Source organism: Arachis hypogaea, chromosome 14 (genome assembly GCF_003086295.3).
Source record: "Arachis hypogaea cultivar Tifrunner chromosome 14, arahy.Tifrunner.gnm2.J5K5, whole genome shotgun sequence".
NCBI classification, from domain to species: domain Eukaryota; kingdom Viridiplantae; phylum Streptophyta; class Magnoliopsida; order Fabales; family Fabaceae; genus Arachis; species Arachis hypogaea.
The window spans coordinates 116,571,352-116,579,776 of record NC_092049.1 but is presented as its reverse complement, the minus strand read 5'-3'; the positions used below and the strand labels follow the sequence as shown (position 1 = coordinate 116,579,776).

The window sequence follows — 8,425 nt, the reverse complement described above, 5'->3', positions numbered from 1 at the left end:
GGGGTGTGTAGGGTTCGGCCATTAGGGTTGGGTTTGGGAGGGAAATTAGTTTGAATTTTGAAGGTAGGTAAGGTTTATGGGGAAGAGAGGGTGGATGTGAGTGGGGAAGAGGTGATGGGAAAGAGTGATTGAGGTGATTGGTGGGGGGTATTTGGGGAAGAGTGTTATGAAAATGTGTGAAGAAAAAAGAAGAAAAAGTGGGGATCCTGTGGGGTCCACAGATCAAGTGGGGATCCTGTGGGGTCCACAGATCAAGTGGAGTCAAGGACTTAACATCCCTGCTCCAATTAGGCGTGTAAAACGCCCTTGCTGTGCAATCCTGGCGTTTAACACCAGACTGTTGCCTGTTTCTGGCGTTAAACGCCCAATTGTCGCTTGTTTCTGGCGTTAAACGCCAGCTTGGTGCTTGTTTCTGGCGTTTAAACGCCAGACTGTTCTCCTCCAGGGTGTGCTGTTTTTCATTCTATTTTTCATTCTGTTTTTAATTTTTCAGTAGTTTTTGTGACTCCACATGATCATGAACCTAATAAAACACGAAATAACAATAGAAAATAAATAAATATAATTAGATAACATTGGGTTGCCTCCCAACAAGCGCTTCTTTAATGTCAATAGCTTGACAGTGAGCTCTCATGGAGCCTCACAGATGTTCAGAGCAAGGTTGGAACCTCCAAACACCAAACTTAGAGTTTGAATGTGGGGGTTCAACACCAAACTTAGAGCTTGGTTGTGGCCTCCCAACACCAAACTTAGAGTTTGACTGTGGGGCTTTGGTTGACTCTACAGTGAGAGAAGCTCTTCATGCTTCCTCTCCATGGTTACAGAAGGAGATCCTTGAGTTTTAAACACAAGGTTGTCCTCATTCAGTTGAAGGACCAACTCTCCTCTGTCCACATCAATCACAGCTCTTGCTGTGGCTAGGAAGGGTCTTCCAAGGATGATGGATTCATCCTCTTCCTTCCCAGTGTCTAGGATTATGAAATCATCAGGGATGTAAAGGCCTTCAACCTTTACTAGCACGTCCTCTACTAGTCCATAAGCCTATTTTCTTGAGTTGTCTGCCATCTCTAATGAGATTTTGGCAGCTTGCACCTCAAAGATTCCCAGTTTCTCCATTACAGAGAGTGGCATGAGGTTTATCCCTAACCCAAGGTCACATAGAGCCTTCTCAAAGGCCATGGTGCCTATGGTACAAGGTATTAAGAACTTTCCAGGATCCTGTTTCTTCTGAGGCAATGTCAGTTGATTCAGATCACTCAGTTCATTGATGAGCAAGGGAGGTTCATCTTCCCAAGTCTCATTACCAAATAATTTGGAATTTAGCTTCATGATTGCACCAAGGTACTTGGCAACTTGCTCTTCAGTGACGTCTTCATTCTCTTCAGAAGAAGAATACTCATCAGAGCTCATGAATGGCATAAGGAGGTTCAATGGAATCTCTATGGTCTCTAGATGAGCCTCAGATTCCTTTGGTTTCTCAGAGGGAAACTCCTTGTTGATCACTGGACGTCCCAGGAGGTCTTCCTCACTAGGATTCACGTCCTCCTCCTCCCTTGTAGGTTCAGCCATGATGGTTAAATCAATGGCCTTGCTTCTGTATTGCTTGGGAGAGTTCTAGGAGGAGTTTCAGTGACTCTTTTACTCAGCTGGCCCACTTGTGCCTCCAAATTTCTAATGGAGGACCTTGCTTCATTCATGAAACTTAAAGTGGCCTTAGATAGATCAGAGACTATATTTGCTAAGCTAGATGGATTCTGCTCAGAATTCTCTATCTGTTGCTGAGTGGATGATGGAAAAGGCTTGCTATTGCTAAAACTGTTTCTTCCACCATTATTAAAGCCTTGTTGAGGCTTTTGTTGATCTTTCCATGAGAAATTTGGATGATTCCTCCATGAGGGATTATAGGTGTTTCCATAGGATTCACCCATGTAATTCACCTCTGCTATTGCAGGGTTCTCAAGATCATAAGCTTCTTCTTCAGAAGATGCCTCTTTAGTACTGTTGGATGATTCCTTCAATCCATTCAGACTCTGAGAGATCATATTGACTTGCTGAGTCAATATTTTATTCTGAGCCAATATGGCATTCAGAGTATCAATTTCAAGAACTCCCTTCCTCATAGGCGTCCCATTACTCACAGGATTCCTTTCAGAAGTGTACATGAACTGGTTATTCGCAACCATGTCAATGAGTTCTTGAGCTTTTGTAGGCATTTTCTTAAGGTGAATGGATCCACCTGCAGAATGGTCCAATGATATCTTTGATAATTCAGACAGACCATCATAGAATATATCCAGGATGGTCCATTCTGAAAGCATGTCAGAAGGATACTTTTTGGTTAGTTCCTTGTATCTCTCCCAAGCTTCATAGAGGGATTCACCTTCCTTTTGTCTGAAGGTCTGAACATCCACTCTAAGCTTGCTAAGCTTTTGAGGAGGAAAGAACTTGGCTAAGAAAGCCATGACCAGCTTATCCCAAGAGTTCAGGCTATCTTTAGGTTGAGAGTCCAACCATATTCTAGCTCTGTCTCTTACAGCAAACGGGAAAAGCATGAGCCTGTAGACCTCGGAATCAACCCATTGGTCTTAACAGTATCACAGATCTGCAAGAATTCAGTTAAGAACTGAAAGGGATCTTCGGATGGAAGTCCATAAAACTTGCAATTCTGTTGCATCAGAGAAACTAGTTGAGGTTTCAGCTCAAAATTGTTTGCTCCAATGGTAGAAATTGAGATGCTTCTTCCATGTAAATTGGAATTAGGTGCAGTAAAGTCACCAAGCATCTTCCTTGCATTGTTATTATTTTCAGCCATGCCTCCTTCTTTTTCGAAAATTTCTGTCAGATTTTCTCCAGAGAGTTGTGCTTTAGCTTCCCTTAGCTTCCTCTTTAGAGTCCTTTCAGGTTCAGGATCAGCTTCAACAAGAATGTTCTTATCCTTGTTCCTGCTCATATGAAAAAGAGAAAAACAGACAGGAAAATATGGAATCCTCTATGTCACAGTATAGAGCATAGTTGTAAAAATCGGACCGGACCAGCCGGTTCAACCAGAAAACCGGTGAACCGAACCTTGTACCGGTCTGGTTTGGTATATTAACCGTTTAAGGAAACGAACCGGTAAAAACCGGTACGAACCGATCAAACCGACACGGACCAGAACCGAACCGGTCCAGTCATCCTGCGTGCCGATGACGTCACGCTGACGTCAGCATGCGGGTTGTGAAATTTGCAAAATACAATGCAAGGAATAGGAGTCAAACTTGGGTCTTCTGGATTGAAGACCAAGTTGACAACCACTGCACTAACTCGTTACTTTAGTATTGCTAATGCTTTTCATAATATATATTTCAACTTTTTATAACTAATATATATATATATATATATATATATATATATATATATATATGAAAATACTTAACTCAATATTTTTTAAATTAATTATTTTTTAATTGAAGTACAAATTAATTAATTTTAAAATAAAAAATAATAATGAATATAAAAATAAAATAAAAATTATTTATTCTGAGAAAAAAATTAATTTATATAATTATTTAATTATATAAAAATATTTAGACCTTGAAATTATTCTTTAGATATAATTCATAGATTGTTATTCGTATTGTGTCTAATTAAGATACTATATAGTAGTATGAACTAATTATATGTCTATTTTTGTATTAGTTATTTATAGAATTCGACTTAATTGTTCTTAAAATGTTAGTAAAAATATTATTTTTCAAAATTTAATTTTAGGTTTTTGACTATTTTTATTTTTTATTTGCATAGTACCGAGTCAACCGGTTCAACCAGTGACCCACCGGTTGAACCAGTGACCCAGTGACCCAGTGACTTAACCGGTTCGATTACCGGTTCAGTTCTGACAACTATGGTATAGAGATTCCTTATGCAAGTATAAGAAGAGAAGAATAGAAGAAGAGAAATTCGAACACCAAGAGGAAGAGAGGGTTCGAATTTTGAGATGAAGAGAAGTGTTAGTAAATAAATAAATAATTAGAAGGAGATGAGAGAGAGGGAATTTCGAAAATTTAAATAAAATAAAATAAAATAAAATAAAAATATTTTAAAATTAAAGTTAAAATTCAAAAATTAAAATTGAAATTAAATTAAATTAAAAATTAAAACAATTAGTAAAAAAAAGGGATTTCGAAAAAGAGGGATGGGATTTTTGAAAAAGAGAGAGAGAGAGAGAATTAATTAGGTAGTTTTGAAAAAGATATGATTGAAACAAAAAGATAGGATTGATTGAAAAAAGATTTGAAAATCAATTTAAAAAGATAAAAAGTTAAAAAATATTTTGAAATTGATTTTGAAAAAGATGTGATTGAAATTTATTTTGAAAAAGATTTGAAAAAGAATTTTAAAAAGATTTGATTTTGAAAATTAAAATTGATTACTTGACTAACAAGAAACAAAAAGATAGGATTTTAAAATTTAAAGATTGAACCTTTCTTAATAGGCAAACAACAACTTAATATTTTTGAATCAATCACATTAATTGTTAGCATTGAATTCGAAAATATGGAATAAAAATAAGAAAAAGATTTTAAAAATTAATTTGAAATTTTCGAAAATATGAAAGAAAAATTGAAAAAGATTTGATTTTTGAAAAAGATTTGAAAAAGATAGAATTTTTAAATTGAAAATTTGATTTGACTCATAAGAAACAACTAAATTTTAAAAAATTTTAAAAAAGTCAACTCAAATTTTCAAAAATTTATGAGTGAAAAAGGGAAAGATATTTTTTTTTTATTTTTGAATTTTAATAAAGAAAGAGAAAAACATCAAAAAGACTCAATGCATGAAAATTTTGGATCAAAACATGTAATGCATGCAAGAACACTATGAATGTCAAGATGAACACCAAGAATACTTTGAATGTCAAGATGAACACCAAGAACTTATTTTTGAAAATTTTGAAGAAAAGAAAACATGTAAGACACTAAACTTAAAGAATTTTAATTTTTAGACACTAAGAATTCAAGAATGCATGTGAAAAATAAGAAAAGACACAAAACAAGAAAATATGAAGATCAAACAAGAAGACTGGCCAAGAACGACTTGAAGATCATGAAGGATGTAATGCATGAAATTTTTGAAAATAATTTTTGGAAAATTAAAAAGATGCAATTGACACCAAACTTAAAACTTGACTCTAGACTCAAACAAGAAACACAAAAATATTTTTGATTTTATGATTTTATAAATTTTTTTTATTTTTCGAAAATTAATTTGGAAAAACGAAAAAGAAGAACATTATTTTTTTTGAATTATTTTCGAAAATAAAAGTAATAAAAACAAAAAGTTTAAAATTAAAATAAAATTACCTAATCTGAGCAACAAGATGAACCGTCAGTTGTCCAAACTCGAACAATCCCCGGCAACGGCGCCAAAAACTTGGTGCACGAAATTGTGATCATCAATGGCGCCAACAATTTGGTACGCACAATTGTAATCTCAACTCTTTATCACAACTTTGCACAACTAACCAGCAAGTGCACTGGGTCGTCCAAGTAATAAACCTTACGTGAGTAAGGGTCGATCCCACAGAGATCGTTGGCCTGAAGCAAGCTATGGTCACCTTGTAAATCTCAGTCAGGCGGATTCAGATAATTATGGAGATTTGATAATGAAAACATAAATAAAACATAAACTAGGATAGAGATACTTTTGTAATTCATTGATGAGAATTTCAAATAAGCATATAGAGATGCTTTCGTTCCTCTGAACCTCTGCTTTCCTGCTGTCTTCATCCAATCATTCCTACTCCTTTCCATGGCAAGCTTTATGTAGGGCACCACCGTTGTCAATGGCTACATCCCATCCTCTCTGTGAAAATCGTCCAATGCGCTGTCACTGCATGGCTAATCATTTGTCGGTTCTCGATCATACTGGAATAGGATTTACTATCCTTTTGCGTCTGTCACTACGCCCAGCACTCGCGAGTTTGAAGCTCGTCACAGCCATCTCTTCCCAGATCCTACTCGGAATACCACGGACAAGGTTTAGACTTTCCGGATCTCAAGAATGGCCGTCCATGGGTTCTAACTTATACCACGAAGATTCTAATATCTCGGACTCGGTCCTCTGTATTAGATATCTAAGAGATACTCATTCTAGCTTGTTTGCATGTAGAACGGAAGTGTTTGTCAGGCACGCGTTCATAGGTGAGAATGATGATGAGCGTCGCATAATCATCACATTCATCATGTTCTTGGGTGCGAATGGATATCTTAGAGAAGGAATAAGCTTGAATTGAATAGAAAAACAGTAGTACTTTGTATTAATTCATGAGGAACAGCAGAGCTCCACACCTTAATCTATGGAGTGTAGAAACTCTACCGTTAAAAATACATAAGTGATAAGGTCCAGGAATGGCCAAATGGCCAGCCCCCAAAACATGATCAAAAGATCAAAAGATAATCCCAAGATATCCCAAGATGTAAATACAATAGTAAAAAGTCTTATTTATACTAAACTAGTTACTAGGGTTTACAGAGATAAGTAAATGATGCAGAAATCCACTTCCAGGGCCCACTTGGTGTGTGCTTGGGCTGAGCATTGAGCTTTACACGTGTAGAGGCTTCTCTTGGAGTTGAACGCCAGTTTGTAACCTGTTTCTGGCGTTTAACTCCACTTTGCAACCTGTTTCTGGCGTTTAACTCCAGAATGTAGCATAGAACTGGCATTCAACGCCAATTTGCGTCGTCTAAACTCAAGAAAAGTATGGACTATTATATATTGCTGGAAAGCCCTGGATGTCCACTTTCCAACGCAATTAAGAGCGCGCCATTTGGAGTTTTGTAGCTCCAAAAAATCCACTTTGAGTGCAGGGAGGTCAGAATCCAACAGCATCTGCAGTCCTTCTTCAACCTCTAAATCTGATTTTTGCTCAAGTCCCTCAATTTCAGCCAGAAATTAACTGAAATCACAGAAATACACACAAACTCATAGTAAAGTCTAGAAATGTGAATTTTAATTAAAAACTAATAAAAATATACTAAAAACTAACTAAATCATACTGAAAACTATGAAAAAATAATGCCAAAAAGCGTATAAATTATCCGCTCATCAGTTGACCAGCGCCAAGTCAAAGCAGGGCATGACCCTCAAAGGCAAAGAGTAACAAACTCACTCAAAGGAGGTCAGACCGAGAAATACTTGAATAAAAGTTCGAAGGGTTGCAAAAAGTAAAACCCCCACACGTTTAACAAAATACAGCTACCATAATAAAATATTAAAGACTCAAAAGGCCACCTAAAAAGCAGCCTCAGAGTTTAAAGTGTTTTGTTTTTGCAAAATAAAGTTGCTAGGAAGCAACCAAATGTCAAAGAAGTCAACCTTAGACAGATTTACAAAAAACAAGTTCAAAGTCCACACGTCGGACTATAATAATACACAAAAGTTATAAAGAATCCAAATTGTCCCCAGTAGTAGCATCCTTGGCTGAAGGAGGAGGAATGGTCGAGATCGGGGTAGCATCAACAGTTCCATCCGACCGTTCAGAATTTGTACATCGGGCTCGGGCTCTGGAGGGTCGACCTCTGAAGGGACAGAAGAAGCTGAAGCTGCTGAGGCTTTCCCTGGTGGCACAAGAGGAGGACCCTCGTCCTCCTCATCAGGGGCAGGCACGATCTTACCGTCCTCTACCGTATTATCCAGACTAAACAAAGTCAGGTCGAGCTCAGGGGCAAGAACCATGACCTGGGCCTTCAAGTTTTCATATGCATCAATCACGCTGCCCACCAAGTGACCTTGGAGCTCGGCATAGTTAGCATGGGCGGACTGAAGTCTCTCCCTGGTTTCCAACAACTCGCCATAGGTACGTGTGTAGCTCTCTTTATGCTTTTTTGCCATCTCCTCATCCAGGTTGGCAGCAACCTCGGCAGCAGTAGCTCAGGACTTCTCCCTCTCCACATCCAGCTCCAACTTTGCCATCCTAGCATCAAGCTCATCCTTCAAACCCTTAATCCTATCAAATTCAGATTTGGCCTCTTCCATAAAGGCCTTAGTCGCGTGAACTGGAGAACCCTGGACCGTACGGAACAAAGCCGCACCCATATTGGCCATCCGAATACTATTGTTGGTAATGAAATCCAAATGTCGAAGGATGGACACATCATCCAGAGGAATTTGGCCATGAGGAGCTATCAATTCGGAAGCAAAGCCCACGCAATCAAAATCTTTATCATTCAGATCATAAACACTAATAGTTTTTTGTCGCTTCGAAGGAGGACCGGCAGTAGTAGGAGAGGAGATAGCACCAGAGGTCGGTTGAATAGGGTCAGAGGGAATTGTCCGAACTTGGGGTGTCGGGATGACTTTCCTTGGCCCCGAGGTGTCAGAGGTCGGCTTCTTCGGAGGTAGCTGAGAAGACCCTTCTCCCGAGGCTTCACCGATAAGTTTTGTG

The 8,425-nt window shown here is 37.9% G+C and overlaps 1 non-coding gene across 1 annotated transcript; it reads left to right on the top strand.

The window, feature by feature from the left end:
• Positions 1 to 2,312: 2,312 nt before the first annotated feature.
• On the top strand, positions 2,313 to 2,420 carry LOC112745186 (small nucleolar RNA R71). Its single transcript, XR_003173128.1, has one exon. It is a non-coding gene; the product is annotated as a small nucleolar RNA R71 (small nucleolar RNA).
• The last annotated feature ends 6,005 nt before the right edge of the window (positions 2,421 to 8,425 follow it).